Genomic DNA, 6763 nt, shown 5'->3' with positions numbered 1-6763 from the left:
GGACAAGCTCTTGTTTTTCTTTAGGGCTGCGTAGACTAATGTTTGGTCTGAAAGTACACAGGACAATAATAAAATGTACGTGTGAAACCAGATCTGTTTTGACAGACCTCACTTGGCCTGTCTCTGTGGAATGTGGGCAGTACTGCGTGTACGTCAATTCTGAGAAGCTATATAGATTTTGAGTAGATGCTTTATGACTTGATCATCTAGCATGTTGTTACTGTAACTGGTAAAGTATGTTAATGTGTGTTAAAGTACTTTCACTTTGTTGACACTCCTTTAATACATACACTACATGGTCAAAAATACACAGACACCTGAACATTACAATCATATGTTTTAAAGGAATCATATTTGTGCCAATTTATTCAAACAAATCCTCTTAAAAAAAATCAAACAAAAACTAAGAATTTGAGAGAGAATAAAAGTAACTGAAACAAAAAAAAATAAAAAATAATAATCTCAAAAGTTGAACACAGTTGAAACAAACGTTTCCCTTTTTGGTAAGCTTACAAAACACTTAGATCAGGAGAAAGAAAACATCTTTGGATTCATGATATTCCTTGTGCAAAAAGACAGGATTTATGTATTTATTTAGTTTGCAACAAATACGGCAAATGCTGCAGGATCAGTCACTATTCTAAGGTCCAGACTAAAACGGCGAAAACGAAGACCTGAAAAGGAGAAGTTTGAAAACGCTGCCGACCCCGTTTTTGAAACTCCGGAGAGCGTTTTATTGGAGACGGGCAAAAATGGAGGACTTCAGGAACGATGACGCAGACGCTCACGATTGGCTCTCTAATTACCGGATGCTGCTGACAGAGGTTTTCACAGTGTATTTTTATTAAAATACTTCGTACCATGCAAATAATAATTATAGCCTACACTTGTACTGTGTCGCCGTTTACCTTTACGATTCCCAGTCTGTTTTCCGCCACCACAGCCGCTTTTAACCCCCCTGTTACATTCAGTAACAGTTGTGTGGTGCGGTTCTTCTTCTGCATTACTTTTTTTTCCCCCCCCTTTCGCCAGATCTGTAACTATGGAGTAGCAGCTTCATGTTTACACTTGCACCCACATGCCCAGTGTACGTGGACGTCCACTAGATGTGCGTTTCCAGTTGTTTTAATACAGATCAACTCTGATATGCAGCTAAAACGCTGGTGTGGACGGAGATCGTATTCGTTTTAATTCTCCTTTTCTAAACTAAAATGGAGAAGTGTGGATGGGGCCTACGCTCACACACTCTATGGGAAGAAGAATGTGTCTGACTTGACGGCAGTGTTTTTACACCCCACCACTTCACGTTTGACTATGAAGTCATCTCAAACACACCCACTGCTTGCAGTTTTGACACAAACGTCTCTCGTGGACGGATTTTTCAGGGGCCAGTGAGTGTTTGAGTGACAGCTCAGCGCCACAGACATTGTTCAGTGCAGCAAGCTGTGTTCACACCCTAAACACTGGAAACTTTACGGGAAACTGGATTGCTACAAGATTAATGAATTTAGTATGGATCATAAGTTGTCTGAGCTGTAGCCTACTACCAGTTTGGATGAAAAAACAAACATCATAACATAAAATTTCACTAGATATAGAAAAAGATAAAACCTGTAAAATAAACAGGTTGCTCAGATAAAATCAGGAAAAGCTATCTGATGAAAGTGGGTTTTTAGATAAGACTTAAGACGACATTGACTCAGGAGATCCCTCCCTGAATAGTTAAAAGTTCTAAACTATAATCTGGAGTAAAGGCATGGAGAGAGAGTTATAAGAATATCCAAAAAGAACTTTTATCATACCTTTATTTAACCGGGAAAAAACATCATTGAGATTTAAAATGTGTCCTGGCCAAGACAGGCAGCAGCACAATTAACAAGGTTGCAGACATTGAGACATACAACATAACATTTTCCAGTAGGTATAAATAGTAAATTACAATAAATCATAATTTCTTTAATATTCCCCACATCAGCTGATTCCAAGCAAAAGGGGCAGCATACTTACACAGCCCTTTAGCCAATTCAGTCTGGACTTGAGGGAACAATAGTCCTTAGAATGAAGACAGTATCTTCCCATACATTAGTCCTGGATGTAGATTTGGAAGGGGGCGCCAAGTTTGTAATGAACCTCAGTGCTCCATGGTAAACAGTATCCAACACTTTCAAGCTTTGAATGGATGCATGAATGTATTTAACATTGCTATAGTCCAGCACTGACAAAAGTGGCAGCAACAAGTCTCCTTTTGGTTTCAAAGGAAAAACAACTTGTTTTTTAAAATAACAAAACTCAATCCTAAAATAAAAAGGGTGCCAATTTAAAGAGGCTACTACTGTAATGTGATCATACATCTTGGGTCTGATTAAAAGCTGAGCCGCTGAATTCTTTACAGTCATTTTAAGGTTTTTTGATTAAGACAAGAGAAGAGATGCAATAACTGTTGCAATAGTCCTAGTGTGAGGAAATAAGGGCATGTACACCAGTTACCTGTTTGCACTGATCGGATTGCATGACAATACAAACAAATTACAATGACAATAAAGATTCTATTCAATTATTGTAGCAATATTTCTAAGGTGGCTTAGTGATGAGTTTCTCAAATAGAATAAGCAACAGGCTTTATATGCTTTGAAAGGTGACCAATAGATGGTCGTATTTATTTCATAATATGTTGGGGTCCAATAGCAAGGATTTCTGTCTGTTTTTTTTAGACATCCAATTTTTTCAGCCAAGCAGTCCTGTAAGGAATTTAGCATACTGAGGTCAGTGTTGTTCTCGGGGAGGTACAATTGTGTATCATCTCCTTAACAATGTAAAGAAAAAACGTGTCTGCGTATTATATAAACCAGGGGGAGCATATGGAGAACAAAATTGTTCAAAAAAAACATCCTTCAGGCACAGGAAAGGGGAGTAACATGACTTAAAATAGTCAAAACGTCCTATTTCACAGATATTATGCATGCCAGATCAATGCAGTCCCACAACGGGGCGGCTGTGGCTCAGGAGGTAGAGCGGGTTGGCCGTTAATCGGAAGGTCGGCGGTTCAATCCCTGGCTCCCCCTGGTTGCGTGTCGAAGTCCTTGGGCAAGATACTGAACCCCGATTTGCCCCTGGCGGCTGTTCCGCCAGTGTATGAGTGAGTGTGAATGTTAGTTTCCGTTTGAGCACTTAGGCTCAGTGCATGAATGTGCGTGAATGCAGATCTAGTGTAAAAGCGCTTTGAGTGGTCGAAAAGACTAGAAAGGCGCTATACAAGTACGGGGCATTTATGAAAAAAGTTGTTTTTAATTATACTTATCTGTTTCAGCATCCACTTATGGAAAAAGTTGTATTTGTTCACAATTACATTAATAAACACAGCCAACTACACTACATTCATACTGCATTCATTGTTTTAAAACTGCTTATAGATGCTAAAGTGTTAACAAAGATTCCAAACTCATCTGTCACCTTTGAGCTAAAACACATATGGATGTTTAGACGCCTATAGATGCCTCAGATTCCACAGCGAGAAATAGTCAAGAAGCACGGCAAGAGCTTCATTTTCTTCAGCCTGCACACCCGAATCCAACAGGACACCAAAAAGCACCTTGCCCTTTTTATTATTATTATTATTTTTTTTCCTTTCCTTGTAGTTTTCACACCCTGATGTTTTGATTTGTCAAACATCTCAGAGCAGGAAATTGCTCCTAACTGGCAAAACATTCTCCAAATTTGACTATTTTACGGACTCGGAGTAAAAGCATTTCATAAGCTTTGTAGGAAATGACTGCTGAGAGCTCAAGAGGTGTTCTAACCTGCAGGGCCACTAGAGAAAAAAATTATTTTAACTTTTAGGGTTTGGGGTTTTTTATTCTGCTTCAACTTTGTGCATGACACTTTGTTGTATACGCTATTTCATTTAGAATTTCATAGTTTAATTTATTTTGTTAGTTTCGTAGAAATGTTGGTTTGAATCAGCGTGTGCTTGTTTTCTTGGTGAATATGGGAAAATGGTGTGTTCATATGTAGGTTTTTTAATAACTAAGAATAAAACCAAACCAATGCTGTTTGTGGGCAATCGGACCAAAAACAGCCCTGCACTAAAACAAGGCAGGGGGCTGTGGTTGGTTGTTAAAGAAAGGCACAGAGGAAACATTACATCTGATCCAGGAAGTCAAGTTGAAGGAACAGATTTATGTTTTTGAGGGCTTATCAGACACCAACATACTGCATAAATAGTTTTTAGGGCAGCAATTATTAAATCTTTCGTCATGACTATTGTTTGTGGCAAAAGTTGAGTGAAGTTTTTTCGATGACCCTGCGTTTCATCTGTGTTGGTAGCTCTGCTGCACCACCAGACTGACTGTTAAATGAACAGAGCTACTGTCGACCTAAACGTTGTTTGTCAGCATATGTTGCATGCTTTATAGTCACATGGATGCTTGCCCGATGAGGACCTTGAAGTGTAAATCTTTGCATCAATAATAAAATCAGGACTCTGTTTACAGGATGATTATGCAGATAATGTTGAACAATAGTAGAGAAAAAAAGTCTACATGAAGAGCCAGTAAAAGCCAGTTTTTTATTTTACTTTGAATCATACAAAGCTGCCATACAGGAGTCACAGAACTACAATATAGGACTAGAAAAGCAGCATAATAGGTCTCCTTTAAGAGAAACCTGTCCTTGGTTTAAATTTATCTTGTAAAGCTGAAACAACATGATACAGAATAAAAAGTGTCACAGTGTTGAATGAGATTATGTTTACAACCTTAAAGGTATTTAAAGAAGAGGAATAAAAGGAAACTTATATGTTGAGGGGTTAATCCATTAAATCTCAGTCTGTTGTTACAGTAGCACTCGCACATGAGGCAGCCACTCTGCCCAGTCTATCTCGTCTGTCTGGTTGTTGTACGAATGTGTGTGAATGTTAGTTTCTGTTTGAGCACTTAGGCTCAGTGAATGGTGAATGCAGATGTGGTGTAAAAGCGCTTTGAGTGGTCGAAGATTAGAAAGGCGCTATACAAGCACGGAGCGTTTACATTTACATCTAATGAACGGAGACGCTGCAACTTCTTTAAAGAGGAGCTACTGGCGTTCTGATTCGACTATGTAAATCCTTAAACGAGGACAGCCCTAAACTAATCTTTTAATAAAACTGTTAATTCCAATTTAATAATCTACTAATATCATAAAAACATAATCCATTAAGCATTTATAAGCAGTATATAAGTATTCAATAAATGTACTCTATAATGTAGTTGTAAGCTGATATAATGACATTTGAACATGTTTATTAATGTACAGTATTTATCAGATATGGTAACTTCTATGAAAACATTCTTCAGTCTAAACAGTCCAACTCTGTCCACTCCATAAAAACTTCTGAATTCCTCCTTTTCTCCTGTTGACAGCTGCTAGAAGTCGCTGACAGCAGATGTCATTTTGGGGCACTTGAAAGAATTTTAGGTACAAAATTTTAATCAGTGTAGAAGGAAAAATAAAAACATGAAAATGATTTTCTATGTAGATGTAATTCAGATGTAACTATTGTGTATCTTTAAACTTGTTTCTGTGGCAAATGGTTGTGTACATGAATGTAACTGCACATCAGCTTTATAGGCTTTTAGTTAAATTCTGATACCATAAGGATCTTTTTACTTTCCTTTCTACATCAGGAACAACTTATGATACAAATGTCCTGAATATGATAGTGGAAACAATGCTCTGGCATTTTTATTTTTATTTTTTTACTTTTTCACAATAAAAAACACCAAAACACCAAAATCAACAATGTGTTACTTCATCTCTCAAAACCTTCTGACTTCCTCCAAAAACATTGGTTCCTACTGAAAACATAGAAAGAAAAAGTACTTTATTGTCACATACATGTCGTGAAATTCATTCTCAAAGAAACCCACGCAGAGAACATGCAAACTCCACACAGAAAGGCCAGGACGACTGCGGTTTGAACCTGGGACCTTCTTGCTGTGAGGCCATAGTGCTATCCACTGGATAAAATAATAAACACTGCCAACTACATTAAATATTGCATTCATTGTTTAAAAACTGCTTATAGATGCTAAAGTGTTCACAAAGATTCCAAACTCATCTGTCACCCTGGAGCTAAAACACAAACCACCAATGGATGTAGAGACGCCTATAGATGCCTCAGATGCCACCGCAGAGTATAAAGCACAGCAATAGTTTCATTTTCTTCAGCCTGCACACCTGAATCCAACAGGACACCAAACATCCACCTACAGGTAAATGTTCTATGCATGATTTAGATTGTTCAGCTACGTACTCTATAAATCATGTAAGGTATTATTTTTGGCTGATGAATCATCTTTCATTACTATTTTTTTCTGATTAAGTCTTGTTTTCTTTATTACTTCTTTTATTAAATCTTTCAGGCACCTCCACCCTGGAACAAAATGTTTCTTTAAAAAAAACCATTTTGTTCCAGTTTTCCTCCTCAGAGTCACACCCTGATGTTTTGTTTTGTCAAACATCTCAGAGTAGGAAATTGCTCCTAACTGGCAAAACATTCTCAGAATTTTACATTTTTGGTCCTATTTTACGGACTCGGAGTAAACGCATTTAAAAAGCTTTCTTAATGTAGGAAATGACTGCTGATACTTAGGAGAGCTCAAGAGGTGTTCTAACCTGCAGGACCACTATAGAAAAATGTTATTTTAACTTTCAGGGTTTTTATGGTGCTTCAACTTTGTGCAGGACACTTTGTTGTATACGCTATTTAATTTTGAATTTCATATTT

General features: G+C 37.5%; 1 protein-coding gene across 1 annotated transcript in view; it reads left to right on the top strand.

The window, feature by feature from the left end:
• The window catches only part of LOC123962142 (transmembrane emp24 domain-containing protein 6-like), a 56349-nt gene that overhangs the window by 887 nt on the left and 48699 nt on the right, over nt 1-6763 (top strand). The window lies entirely within an intron of this gene.

The sequence above is a fragment of the Micropterus dolomieu genome, linkage group LG22, assembly GCF_021292245.1.
Source record: "Micropterus dolomieu isolate WLL.071019.BEF.003 ecotype Adirondacks linkage group LG22, ASM2129224v1, whole genome shotgun sequence".
Taxonomy (NCBI): domain Eukaryota; kingdom Metazoa; phylum Chordata; class Actinopteri; order Centrarchiformes; family Centrarchidae; genus Micropterus; species Micropterus dolomieu.
Note: the sequence above shows the minus strand (reverse complement) of the source record. Positions and strands in the feature narration are given on the sequence as shown.